Here is a 15,487-nt window from a genome sequence, read left to right as displayed (position 1 = left end):
GAAATATAGAACCTAGGAATCTATTATTATGACTGCAAGCTGATTTTACAAATGGTTGACACTCTACAAATTGTTGAACAGAAGTAAGGTCTTGGGGCAATGCCTGGATGGGATTCCATCTGGGGAATGAATCTATGCCATGAGGGAAAGGTGAGATATAAATACAATACATATTAATAAGGAGTCCCCTGCTTACTTGAATCACCAACCTTGCCTACCGCTTTGCCAGTTTCCCTTCTCTCACACCAGACCAATACCCCTTCCTTTCAAACCTCACCCACCCACCCTCTCATCTACCCCACCAACCGAAGTACCTCTCTTCACAGCTTACCCCAAAACTTTTTAAAGGAGGGGGAGGCACTTCACAGAGTGGTTTGCAAAACCACTGTGTGAACTGCCTCCTACCATCTCTTTAAAAAATCTCAGCATGCAAGGGAGAAACATGCTAAGAGGAAAGCACGCTTGGCAAATCCACACCGTGATCAACTCCCGCCCAGGAACCAATGTCCCCACTGTGGAAGGACGTCTGGATCCAGAATTAGCCTCCACAGTCACTTACGGACTCATTGTTAAAACCGTGTTTATGGAAGACAATCTTACTCGGCTACGAGTGATCGCCAAAGAAGACCATATCTTAAACCATCTGCTTCATGCACATACCTATTGGTGGCCATACCAACTGCAACATGACAACAGCCTTGCATTTTTATGTACAGTGGTACCTCTACTTACGAATTTAATGCGTTCTGAACGCACATTTGTAAGTAAAAAAAAATTGTAAGTCGAATCCCATAGGAATGCATTGGGAGAAAAAATAGAAGCAACCCTATCTAAATCCTATCTAAACCACATCCAAGATGGCGGACGGAGCTCCATTCGTAAGTAGAAACATTCATAAGTAGAGTTATTCGTAAGTAGAGGTACCACTGTATATATGAAGATAATACAATTTGCTTTGGATTTTGCTAGACTTGATTTTTTTTTAAAAAAAATAAACCTTTATACTCAGTCCAACCAATAGCCCATGAAGCTTTATGCTGTCGATTTTACAAAGTTCTCCATAACCTTCTGAAGATTTCTTCCCACCCTGATATCTACAGTCCCTGAATGGGAGATGCTGTTGGCTAAATCCTGTGTTTCAAACATGCCACAAACAAAAAGAATTCACCCACTGAACTTGTTTTCAGTTCCTGTCTCCCAGTTTTTATTTTTGAAAACCATTTGACTCCTTGTTGAATCCTGTAGGCTGGGGTCAACTTGAGACAATGGGCTGTATCCAATGTTGAAGCTCCAGTCATGCAAAAAACCTCCACTGCAGTCCTCTCCACAAAATCAGCTTTGGAGGGTTGGCTTGTTATGCTGAAGCAATTCTCATTCTTCTAAAGCAGGGATCAGCAAACTTCTTCAGCAGGGGGCCGGTCCACTGTCCTTCAAACCTTGTGGGGGGCAGGACTATATTTTGAAAAAACATCAACAAGCGAAATCCTATGCCCCACAAATAACCCAGAGATGCATTTTAAATAAAAGCACACATTCTACTCATGAAAAAACACACTGATTCCCAGACCGTCCTTTAGAAGGAGATTGGGACGGATCCGGGCCCCGGGCCTTAGTTTGCCTACCCATGCTCTAAAGGATAAATAAAAATAGCCTCTTTCAAAGCAAGATGCTGGTAATTTTTGCATTTGACATGGACCATATTTTTTTCCATATTGAGAGGAAAAAGAAATTAAGAGCTTGAACGCTTTCATTTCATCATAGCAATCTAATACTGCAGACGTTCCTCTGTTCTTTGAAGTTTAGTACCCGTTTATCAAGCGAGTATTCTTGTTTCCATGGCAAAAAATTGAAAGGTCAGTTGTAAGGTGGATTGGGTATGCTTGACTTCATTTAGGAACTCTGAAAGTGCTGCCGATGACATTAATGGAGATTTAGAAGAGCTATGAAAATAGAAAGCCAATGTTAAAAAAAATTCATTCAGATGACAAGTTACAATCTTTCATTTAAACAAAAAAAAATCAATGCTGAGTTCATTACATTTTATGAAACCTTCGTTTCTCTTATAATGTGCAAAATGCAGGTTCAGTCAGAAAGGTGCAATCCTTCATTTCTCTTGTGTTGTTTCATTAAAAAAACAGACTTTGTGTTCTTCTAGTTACGGGACACAAACTAGTTCAGCTGTCGCACTATCGCGGATGCTGGCTTTGTCCCTTTGACTTCAAGGGGATTAAGGGCCTGGTCCTATGATGCATTGGTGCATGGTTGGAATTGCCCTGCTGTTTCCGCAGAACCCTCCAGACATCCTTCTTTGCTATGCATTCATGATGCTATCAGTGTGGTCATAGGCAATCTCTATTTTAATACTGTTTGCACTCACAAAAGTTTCAGGGCAGTCACACGACTTCATTTCTGATCAGTGTTTGTTCTGTAACCTCCCCCTGATATCCTGTAACCTTTTATGCCCGCTTGCAGTGGACAAGCAGAGCCAGGTAGGGCTGTGACCTGGAGAGAGTTCTAAGGGCCACATAGGAAGACCCGGAGAGCCACATTCAGCCCCTAGGCATGATCCTCCATTGATACAAGGTTTACACCCAAACATTTCATACTGTTGTATCCCATGGCAGCAGTAGGCATAAAGAAACTTTTCAACTCACAGTGGTCTGGGCCCTGGTCTTCACTTTTCCCCCCACCAACTGAATTTGCTTCTGTGGATTAAAACGGGATTTGGTTGCAGAGAACTGTAGTAGGTAAGGTAAAGGTAAAGTCCAGTCGCGGACAACTCGGGGATTGCGGCGCTCATCTCGCTTTACTGACCGAGGGAGCCGCTGTTTGTCCTCAGACAGCTTCCAGGTCATGTGGCCAGCATGACTAAGCCGCTTCTGGTGAACCAGAGCAGCGCACACTGTTTACCTTCCCGCTGGAGTGGTACCTATTTATCTACTCGCACTTTGACGTGCTTTTGAACTGCTAGGTGGGCAGGAGCTGGGACTGAGTAACGGGAGCTCACCCCATCACAGGGATTCAAACTGCCGACCCTCTGATCGGAAAGCCCTAGGCTCTGTGGTTTACCCCCAGTGGCGGAGCTTCATGCTCCGGCACCAGGGGCAGAGAGCAGGCGGGGCGGGGCTGGTGCACATCCCGGGGTGGAGTGTGCCGCCCGCATGGGCATGGCACGTGTTCTGGGGGGCGTGACAAGCCGCCTGCATGGGTGTGGCGAACGTTCTGGGGGCGTGGTGCACCCCTCGCAGGGGGGTGGCTCATGTTCTGGGGCAGGGACCGGGGCGGGGAGCAGGCAGGGGTGGGCCTGGCACGCATCCCGGGGCAGAGTGCCCTGCCTGCATGGGTGTGGCACACATTCTGGGGCGTGGCACACCGTCCTCAGGGCCGTGGCTCATGTTCTGGGGCGGGGACCGCCACCTGTGGGGGTGGGGAAACCAGCGCCGGCGGGGGGCAGGCATGATGGCACCCTACCGGGATCACACTGCCGGGGGCCATGTGCTCCCATCACCCCCCTCTTCCTATGCCCTTGTTTACACCACAGCACCACCCGCGTAGTAGGTAAGGTAGACTGACAAAAATTGGGTAACCCACCCACCCACCCACCCCACACACACACTTTGTGCGAGTATAAATGCTTCTGCTTGGCTTCTGTCACCATTGGATATTACCCATTTAAAGCAATAAAAAGTGGCATGGACCCAACAGAGAACAGAATTTCATCCAGTTCAGCAAACCCACCCACAGCTGAGGAAGGCAAGTTTATTTCTATGCTCTAAATATTACCCAGATCATAATATGCCAGAGAGGGATCACTTTGAAAATTACTATTTTTAAAGGTGAGAACTGCACAGGTGATGTAGAGAGATACCATCTGCCACTAGCACATTAATTCAGAGCCCACTTGTGTATTAATTGATTCTTGTCGTGCCAGCATTGCGGGGTGATTTAATTGACATCTAACAGGCTGGAATCAGATGTCAATTAATATAGTTGGATTAGAGTAGCATATTATTTTAGCAAATTAATACCTGATTAATTTGCTTTGGTTAATCATTAGACTTCAGCATGTAGAGTAACAGCAACTTTTACCTATACATTTGCTGGTCTATAATTATGGAGTTAATTATATAACAACTGGGTTTTTCCATCCACTCCTACTGTGAACTCTCTTAGCAACCAATTTGCATTTAATAATGTAACAGAAGTGACTTATTAGTCTCAAAATAAAAGACTGTATTTGATATTTGCAGTAGCATGTAATAACAACAATTCCTGATTAAATTAGTTGGTGTAAAGGAGGTATTGGATCAGAAATTTTCATGCATTTAAAGGATGGGGGAGATACATAGATTAGTTCACTTAGCCCAGTTTCCATGAGATACGTGATTTATCCTAGGTGGATATTATAAAAATTATAATAATTATTTGTTGAGACTTATTTTAAGTGTCTCAAGTAATTGGGTTTCTGCTGCTTGTCAAAGATGAATATTCTATAGCTCTAGGCAGTATTTAGATCTAGAGCAAAGGCTGATAGCTCAGCCATAGGTATTTCCTTAATAAATATTCAGCAAGCTGTTCCTTACTTTGTATTGTTTGCATATTCTATGGCAGGGGTGAGGAACTGGATCTGGTTCCACAACTGGCCCATCCTCCATGGACCACTTTGATGAATGGTCAAAGTGACCCATCTCTCAATCACCTGACTTCATATGATGCTAGGTGATTGCAACTTCGGACCATGAGAGCAGGCAAAGGCTTACAGTATTTCTGTTCTTAGTGCTGTGACCCCACAGCACTAAGATTGGAGATAATACTCTGCTTGCTGTTTGAGAATAAAAGGTAGCAGCAAAGGCTTATCTCCAATTTTAGCAAATGAGGCACCATAGCCACTAGAGGGCTGTGAAAATTTGTTGCCCTGGCTTTTTCGACTCATCTAGCCATGTACTATCTGAAACCAAAGGCTGCCAGATGCGAAATATATTGGCATTATTTTCAGCTCTCCTACCCTACTAATGGAATAATTTAAGATTAGCAGTTTAAGGGCATGGATAGGCTGACATCAATGATTGCTTCAATTGTTTTTATATGTTTGTATTTTATCTTGTTGAGTCACTTTGAGACTTTATATATAAAGCAACTAACAAATGTTAATGATAATAAGAATTTGTTTGTTAGCAATTTTGGCTGCAGTCTAACCCCACTTACCTGAGAGTAAGCCTCATTGAATTCAACAAACTTCGTTTCTGAGTTGGCATCTACTGTATATCCCAGCGACATTCATCTACTCTTTGCCATATAGGTAATACCAACCACCAAAGCTAACAATGGCTAAATATTCTTTTCTCGTAGTAAGGAGGAAATCTGTTGGAACCAGTAATAACCAAACAGATGTTTTCATCTCAGCCATTATATCCTGAAAGAACAGCCCATGTCTTTAATAATACTGCAGGCCATTTTCTGATTCTAGGTGATCATTCACTCCACAAAGTATTTGGAACAGACTCTTGAAAATGATTGCCAGTTGGCATGGCAGTTTATCTAAACCAATGGCTAGTGACCCAGTGTGAGAATCAAGCATGCATGTTTTATTGTTCCTTCGAGGTCTGTATACAATATTCTCATTCAGATGTGAATTAGAAGGACTGTTTCCCAATTCTCAACAAGGTACTAACCCTACCATATATTCAGAATTGGGTGTGTGTGTGTGTGGTAATTTTCTATGTGTAGGGATAGGTAAAGTAAAAGTAAAGGATCCCTGGATGGTTAAGTCCAGTCAAAGGCGACTATGGGGTTGTGGCTATATATGCATATAAATATCAGGAGTCAGGAACCTTAGGCCTGAGCTAAAACCAGCTCTCCAGGCTTCTTCACCTGACCCCTGTTATTTCCCCCAAACCAGTCAGTAGAGCAGGAGACTCTTACTCTCAGGTTGTGGGTTCAAGCCCACCTTGGGCAAAAAGATTCCTGCATTGCTGGGGTTGGACTAGATGGCCCCTCCAACTCTAGGATTGTGTTATTCTATTCTCCACACCCCTCACTGGCTGTGCTTCGTCACCCAAGTGTTTTGGGCTTGCTAGAATGTGTCCTTCAGTTCTGATAATGTCTCTCGTTTGCCTGGATAGAGAATGAGAGGGGTGTGTGAGTGTTTGTAGAAACTGGCCTAGTGTACAAAGATTTTAAAAAGAACAATACATCTGCTGCACCTTTCTTTGGAGGTCTTTAAGCAGAGGCTTGACAGCCATATGCCAAGAATGCTTTGATGGTGTTTCCTGCTTGGCAGGGGGTTGGACTGGATGGCCCTTGTGGTCTCTTCCAACTCTATGATTCTATGATTCTACCTCCCATTTTTGCTACTGGACCTGCCCACCACATTATTGGCATGTGGCCCATATAAGAATTCCCAAAAGGGAATGTAATGCTCAGGGTGAAAAGGAAGGAGAGAGAGAGATCAGCTACCAGTCATTCTTTGAAAGCAAATCATTTGATGATGCCAACTCCGTGTAAAAAGGCCCACTTTATTGGAAATTAAGCAAATTGTTTAGATTATTCACCTACTCATTTTCGTGGCACTCGAGCATTTTGCGTGCAAAATGCAAGCAACCCAACTGTTGATTACAACAAGGGCCTCTTTATAACAAAAAAAGTACCAAGACAGAACCAGCAACAGCTGTGAAGGAGGAAGATCACAATCAGGAATATTAAGATGAAGCATCATTTGTTTTTATAAAGAGGTGTTTATTTTGTGATAATGGGTAATGTTAATAGCAGCATATGTGGTTGAATTCAGAGCATCAGTAATTAATGTAGCATTAATCTGAGGGGCTTTAAAATGTAATAAGTTTGCAAAGTTACAGAGCTCCCCACGTGCTTTCAAACATGGCTGCGTCTCATAAATCATCCGGCTCTACCACATATTTCCCCCAAAATGTGATTTATCCAGGTACTTTATCAGATAACAACTAATTTCAATGATAATAGAAGCAGAGGAAGTATTGTGAACTCCTGATTGAATAGTTTGGCTATTTAGAATCTTGATCATAATGAGGGAGCGATAATTATTTAAGTTAAGAACAGCTGTGGTCTGACATCATTAATGTTCATCTACTTTAATTTATGCACACAGCAATATGGCTGTTTTCAGCACCATCAAAATGAAAGAAAACTTAGGTTTCAAGATGAAAATAAAGAGCGGTGCATGAAAAATGAAGAAGCGAGCAATGAACGACGTGCTCCCATTGAAAGAAATAGGCGCTTTCAGAAGTTTTAAGATGAGTGAGTTCAGGCAACAGGAAACAATGTAATTAAAAATGTACGCCTACATTTAATTCTTGTTTTATTAATGGAAGCAATTAATATCCTTCTTTCTATAGCGTCATCCATCTGAAGATTTATAAACAGTAATGAATTAAATTTTACAGCTCAGAGATATGCAAAAGGTGAACATTCTTCATCCCACAGCATTTACTGATTAGGAAAAGCAACTATAGAAGCTCACGAGCACATCGTTAGAGCTCCTTTCTGGCTGTTGCTGGCAATTCTGTAGGACCAGTTTGAAGGACATACATGCCAAGACATCACAGCTATTGCCATATTGCTGGAGGTATTGGCATGGCAGATGACACTGGCGTAGGACCAACCCAAGTGAGAGAAATCTAATACTTATGTAAATCTGAGGCCAGAACTTGTTAAGAACATACCATATTTAAGTGAATCTAATGTGCCATTGAATGTAATGCACACTTCATTTTTAAAAAACCTTGAGACAAAAAAAAGGTATTTGCTGGTGCCCTCAAATCTAGTGCACACCCTGATTTTCGCAATGCAAGTTGGCCATGAAAGGTGTGCATTACATTTGAGTAAATACGGTAACAAGAGTCTGCTGATCAAGTCTAGCATCCTGCTCTCACAGTGGCCAACCAGATGCCTGTGGGAAGTCCCACAGAGTGGATCAGCCCAATCTGGAGGCTACACAAAAACTTATTTATACAGGAGAGAAACTGTGCAATTGCCCAGACCAGAAGGGCAAATGTAATGAGGCAGCAACTTGCCCCATAGCTCAGTCCATACCCTAGAGCTGGAGGGCACCACAGCGGCCTCATGGACTGGGAATGGGAGGGGGGAAGCAAATTCGCCATACCTGACAAGGCCAGTATCCTGAAAGGGGAGGTAGTGGAGCTCCAGAACCTGAAAGGGAGAGGGAGAATGCACGCTGGCAAAGCTGGGGAGAGATCATGCTCAGAACAGAGATTGCTTCCACTTCACTCCGTATCCAGGAAGTGACCCCCTTCCTTTTGCTCACATGTTTTTGCCGCTCTTCTTGCTACTTGTCTATCCATCCCTTGCTGCCAAAGCAGGTTTTGTGCCCAGTCCTCTTTCTGTTCATGGGCTCTTCCTGCTAAGAAAGGCTTCCTTGTCTACTGCACTTGTGCCCCACCCTCTCGCCTTCCCTATTTGCTGCCTTGATGGGAATATAATGCATGTTGTATGGCAATGGATCCTCTTATATAAAGGATTCTATATGCATCTATTCAGAGGTAAACCCCACATAGCTCAAAGGCCCTTACTTCTTCCATGTTAGTGGGTCTAGGATTGTAGCTTCCTATACTCGCATATACCTGTATATATAATTTATCATTGAAGGAGCAGCAGATCTCTTCTGCCCTGGAATGGCAGATAACATACATATATCACAGACATGTCCAGGGGCACCTCAAGGGTGGGCCTTGCTGGTGAAAGCAGACCTCAATACTGTACAACTGTTCTTTAACTTGCTTATGGAGGAGGAGTCTGCTCTTCACTATTTAGGGCAGGCATCCCCAAACTGCGGCCCTTCAGATGTTTTGGCCTACAACTCCCATGATCCCTAGCTAACAGGACCAGTGGTCGGGGAAGATGGGAATTGTAGTCCAAAACATCTGGAGGGCCGAAGTTTGGGGATGCTTGATTTAGGGCAAATGGGGATTCCTAAGCTGACAGCTGAGCACGAATGTCAAGAACCCTTCAGCTTGTTCTGGAGTCTCACAGCTCTGGATAGTAGCTGCCAGCCGAATATCATTGTCCAGGATTCCTTAGCTCCAAGGCTGGGAAACTGTCACTATCAGAACAACCGAAGGGTATAGACATGACACTTAAGTCCTCTCCAGGCTCTATAAAATAGCACACAAGAGCTCAAATTGGGTGGTGCTGAGGGCGTGCAATGTAGCCCTCCTCAGTTCTCTCCTGACAGCACAGAGGATTCTAACCACACTCTGAATGAAAGTCAGTGTGTTGTGGTGATCAGAGTGTCAGGCTAAGACCTTGGAGACCTCAGTCCTCCATTTGACCATGAAGCTTATTGGGTGATCATGGGTCAGTCACAACATCTCAGCCTAACCTCCTTCACCGAGCTGGGGGGATGATAAAACCTGGGGAAGAGAACTATGGATGGCTCCTTGAAGGAAACGGTGGAATAGAAATGAAATCAATCAATCAATGTGGTTAGAATCTTCGCTTCAGTCAGGAACACCAATTGCAAAGGGTTTCCGATTTGCGGAGAGGATTCTAAACAGTTAAGCAGTGTTAGAACTCTCCAGAGCTTTCCACTCAACACACAAAAGCCAGGACTGGATGAGCAGAGCTGGCATGCGGGCTAACATGGGGGGAGGCACTGCACACATCCCAAACCCTCAAGCACTCTTTCCAATACCTGAAGAAGCCTATAGTTAGTTTGCTGTTTTGATGCAACACCCCACCTCACTGTAAGGTCAGCTTTTGATATCAAAGACCAAAACCAATGAATATTCAGCTCATCCTGAAAGCCCCTCTTTTGCCTTTTCAACATTGGAAGGAAATTGTCCTGGCTCATGAATCCAAAATTTGTGCCTCCTCAGGAACATTGCACAGGCTCGACACCGCAGCATGAGCCATGACGTTTTAATGAACAGCTTTAATAAGTCACACAAGCTGCTGCTTGCTGGTTCCCAAGGAGGACGGCGCTGTGTACAGCAAAGCTTTCTTCCCCACACATCAAGACATTTTTTTTATTGCAGAAAAGTTCTTTTCTACCATTTCTTGAAGCTGATCAGAGCATCTGATTCAGGGTCTCAGGAGTTTAAAGCAGCAGAAGTTAGCAAATCCATTTTATATTTGACACAAATTAAATTTCTGCTCCAGGTCTTTTCTTTTCCCTGTGCCAAAGAGAGCAATGCATTACAAAATTTCAACACGAAGCAGCATTAATTTAAAACGATGAACAAGACATATGGTTACATAAACACTAACAGCAGTTCATCGAGCTCTAACATAATGCAGGTAGCGGATGCTTTAAAGGGAGGGGTTGAACGGCTTCCTGTTTGCACATCTCTGAATTTTGCCTGAAGCAGTATTGCAAAAAAGGTTATTAAAGGCATCGTGTCACAGTCATGATCTGACTCCCCTGACAAGTATTACTCCTCAGACCCAAATTATTTTAATTCCCCTCAGAATTTCTGCAAAAGTTTCACATAAGTGAGAAGCTTTCACATTTATGTCAAAATTCATTGCCTGTGAAACTGTGTGGCAATTCTGATGTGTGTGAGATAATAATAATAATAATAATAATAATAATAATAATAATAATAATAATAATGTTGTTGTTGTTGTTGTTTTATACCCTGCCCATCTGGCTGGGCCTCCCCAGCCACTCTGGGCAGCTCCCAACAGAACATTAAAAACACGATAAAAGATCAAACATTAAAAACTTTCCTAAACAGGGCTGCCTTCAGATAACTTTTAAAAGTCAGATAGTTATATATTTCCTTGACATCTGATTGGAAGGCATTCCACAGAGGGGGCGCCACTACTGAAAAGGCCCTCTGCCTGGTTTCCCCATAACCTCACTTCTCACAATGAGGGAACCGCCAGAAGGCCCTCGGAGGTGGACCTCAGTGTCCGAGCTGAATAATAGGGGTGGAGACGCTCCTTCAGGTATACTGGGCCGACGCCATTTAGGGCTTTAAAGGTCAGCACCAACACTTTGAATTGTGCTCAGAAACATACTGGAAGCCAATGTAGGTCTTTCAGGACTGGTGTTATATGGTCTCCTAGCTACTCCCAGTCATCAGTCCACTGCTGCATTCTGGATTAATTGTAGTTTCTGAGTCACCTTCAAAGGTTACCCCACATAGAGCACATTGCAGTAGTCCAACTGGGAGATAACCAGAGCATGTGCCACTCTGGCGAGACAATCTACAGGCAGGTAGGGTCTCAGCCTGCGTACCAGATGGAGCTGATAGACAGCTGCCCTGGACACAGAATTGACCTGCGCCTCCATGGACACCTGTGAGTCCGAAATGACTCCCAGGCTGTGCACCTGGTACAGTTCATGGGCACAGTTGCCCCATTCAGAACCAGGGAGTGCTCCACATCTGCCTGCCCTCTGTCCCCCCCACAAAACAATACTTCTGTCTTTTCAGGATTCAACCTCAATCTGTTAGCTGTCATCTATTCTCCAACCGCCTCCAGATACTCACACAGGACCTTCACCGCCTTCACCGGTTCTGATTTAAAAGAGAGGTAGATCCCCCAGAGCATGTTTGCCTGTCTACGTTCCCCCTAGTGCTAGCTTTTAGGAGGACTGCAAATGTAATGCTCACTTAATGGAAGGGCCATAGCAAAATGGTAGGGTGTCTGCTTTACTTGCAGCAGGTCCCAGTTGCGATCACCAGCATCTCCAGGTAGGGCTGGAAGAAATCCTTACCTGAAGCCCTTGAGAACTATAGATCAGGGATGGGAATCTGTGGCCCTCCAGATACCATTGGATTCCAAATCTCACCATCCCCAATCAGCAGAGTCAATGGATGGAGATGATGGGAACTGTCATGTATTACTCTGGTCCTCCCATCTCTAGCGTAGATAATATGGAGCCAGATGAACCAATGGGGAAACAAAGCAATTCTATGAAAGTGATTGTGAAGCAGTCACTTCTGCACACAGAAGCTATTATATGAGATACTATATTCACTCTCTAATTAGAGATTGGGTGGATTTTAAGAGATGAAAGTAACTTGATTTAAATTTCCCACAAGCCAACCAAATCTGCATTTAATCCAATTGGTTGCAAAAGCACTCATTATCCATTTCTTCATGAGCTTTAAGGAATTTATTATTTAAGCAACTCATTCTTACTCAAAATGAAAACAGGATGGGCTGGTCTTTTCTTTTATTACAATTTGTGGGTAGAGTCGTTCTTTTGATTTGTTCTTTTAAGAGCTAGAGATACCGGTAGGAATATAGTAAAACACATGCATTGTTTGCATGCTATGTAGCAATTAAAAACCAGGGCATCTGTATCTTCTGTACAGTTGTGGGATTTAGCATTAGGCACAGAGATTATCTTCCTGATAATCTTGGAACAAAATGAGATGTGTGAATGGAAATGTGTGCATTCTTCTTCAATTCCATTATCTGTTTGATGCTGTTGCTTCTGAAAGCAACTTCAGGGCAGTGGTGTAGCATGAGTTGCCAGCACCCAGGGCTGCACAGAGGGTGGTGGGATGGGAGTGAGGGAAACAGATGGAGTACGCATGTGCATTCAACTGCCTAACAGCATCCTCATCACCCAGAAGATCACAGATGCAGAAAGTATGCCCGTTGCCTGGAGAGGTCACTTCCTGTTTCACATGGGGAAGCTATTTTCAACGGAGCCCAGTGAAGGAAGCGCACAGCTGTATTGAAGCAGCACTGGGAGTTGAAATTTTATGCATGGGGCAATCACCCCTGTGGGCCTTCACATGCTACACCACTGCTTCAGGGTCACCTAGTCTGGACTGGAGCTGCAAGAGGGAGGGATTAACCATTTCACACCACAGTCCCAATCCAAAAACACCCCCTTGGAGCTGCTATTAGATGCAGAGAGGGAAACATGGAAGCACCAAATCCTTCCACATCTGCTTTTTCCAAACCCACCCAGCCCAAGCATCTTTCAAGGGGGTGGGGAGCCCATGAGTTCATGTTGTTACGTAACGTGTTATCGCTCTAAGAGTGGGCAAGGGGAGCACGGCATGTAGACCCAACAGATTCCAATTCTACAGCCTTCCCAAAATGCAGTGAAATTAGCCCTTTCATGTTGAAACATAGAAAGATGGCTCACATGCTGCATATATACATAGGAGAAAAGAAAAAGAAATATGCCATATATATATAGAGAGAGAGAGAGAGAGAGAGAGAGAGAGAGAGAGAGAGATATATATATGACATATTTCTTTTTCTACCCCTTAAAGGAGTTGTATCTCTCATCAATCCATTTTTCATATACACCCACACTAAAATGTTTTCTTATGCAAAGCAGCCCATTGTTGTGCAATAACGCATGATTTCCTTAAATTCTGCTATGACAGTTAGTTATTAGTCATTTCTAAGTTTAACATAAGCAGCCGCCAACAAAGCCGTGCTTGTTCTCCCTCTTTTCCGATTTCCCCCCTCCACCTTCCTTTCTTACCTTCAGGACCTATGGACTGATATATTCTGTTGGAGGCAGAAATGCTTCTGAATACCCGTTGCTGGAAACCACAGGAGGGGAGAGTGCTCTTGTGTTCAAATCTTGCTTGCTGGTTTCACACACTCATCAAGTTCAGCGCTGTGAGAACAAATTCAAATCCTACCACTGCAGCATATTTGTTACCAAAATCGCTTCCATGTAAGGGGTTGTTGAAATATTTCCACACCATCCATTTCCACGCCACACGTGCTCATCTGCATATGTTCAGACTTGGAGGCACACATTGGGAGCCCTGTGTGGAGAAAGGGGAATTGGGTTGGAGTTTGAAAGCAGCAAGCAAAAAAAAAAAAAAAACAGGGGCAAACTTGCTCTCTGCCACCTTGGCAATTTCAATATGTGTCTTTTTTTAATTAAAAACAAAACTTTATTTAGAATTATTTAGACAATACACTCACAAACATACACATATAACGTTAAAAATAAAAAGAAAATGAACTAAGGAAAAAGGAAAAAAGGAAAGTTATAATCAAAGACAATAACGTAAACAAAACAATATTTGTAATATATCCAAATCATAATTGTAACAAAACTGACATAAAGAATCTTAATCATCAGACAGAAGATAAAAAAAACTTATAATAAAGACAAATAAGAATAGGCAAATCATATATTCCTTCAAAAAGTCATTCATGCTTAACCCCCTGTTCTTTCCGGGTTCTAGTCTAGTTCATCTTAACCATTAATTTTGTTAAAAATATGTGTCTTAAGGTGTCAGGGACTGGGCAGAGGAGGAATGGTGGAGACCGCCTTCCCATCCTGACCATTCCAGCGAAGAAGGAATTACAACAGGGGTTTGAGGGAGGTCACAGCCCAGAGGCAGTTGAGGGGAAATGTTGGGAAATAATGGGAGAGGAGGAGGAGGAAGAAGCACCAGGGGAGCGGCAGCTGACAGACTCAGTGTCTTGAGAGAGCATTCCAGTCTCTCCTTCTCTCGGAACATGGCGGGCTTTGAAAGTAGGAGAACAAAGAGCTCAAAGGCAGAGGGCACTTCCCAGCACCCGTAGTGATGACTTGTGAGGCAGTGGGAGACGGTGGAGATTCACTCGGAGCCTCACATTCCCAAGCCTCTCTCTGTGAATATTGAATAAAAGCAGATGGCAGTGACTTTCGCTGGCAACCTGCCGTGGGGGTTGGTTCCTCGGCTGCCTGATATAAGGGAGCCAAGGCCCCTCAATCTTGAGACACCCCTGCACAAGCATGTGCGAGACGTCAAATGTGCAATGCAAGTTGTACATCACAGGCCCAGTGGCCAGCTCCTCCAGAGTGCTTGGCCTCTGATATCGCACACACCCAATGTGTGTCAGGACCCCTTGATCTTGGGGGCAGACCTGGTGCTTCTGATACAAAGTATCAGTTATAGGTGATGGAAATGTTCTGCAGAAGTATATATATGAGAATTCCTTGCCATGGCAACCATGAAATTCCGAGGGTATGGTTTTAAGTGATTTTAAAAAAAAGGTTTTTAGATGGTTTTGAAATATCTAAAATACTTTTTATTGTTTTAAATTATGCTGTTTTAACATTTTGATATTTACTGCCCTGGGCTCCTTTGGGAGACAGCGTATATTCAATGAATATGATTTGCCCATTTAAATATGGTTAAATATAGTTTGCCCATTTAAAATGGTGAAACTCAAAGCCCTTCCTTCCTTACTGAAGGTTTCTTTAATTACACCCATCATTCTGTGACCGCAGACCACTCTTGTCACTGCTGGAGACCCCAATACATAAACTTTGGATACTAACATCTGATACTAAGTGGGGGTAAGGGAAAACATTGACTGAAAACATCAGTACATCTTCTTTACAAACCCACTTTCAGAAACACAACTTAAAAGCCAGGACCCTCCCATGGAGTCAACAGCACTTAAAAGTTGCTATTGCTTAAGCTATTCCTTTGCATAAACACTCTGGGGTATCAACATCACCAGCCTTATTTGCTTTCTATCACAATCTGCCAGATGCCATTTG

The sequence above is a fragment of the Zootoca vivipara genome, chromosome 1 (assembly GCF_963506605.1).
Source record: "Zootoca vivipara chromosome 1, rZooViv1.1, whole genome shotgun sequence".
Lineage (NCBI taxonomy): Eukaryota > Metazoa > Chordata > Lepidosauria > Squamata > Lacertidae > Zootoca > Zootoca vivipara.
The sequence above is the reverse complement of the archived record's forward strand: the minus strand, read 5'-3'. Positions refer to the sequence as shown.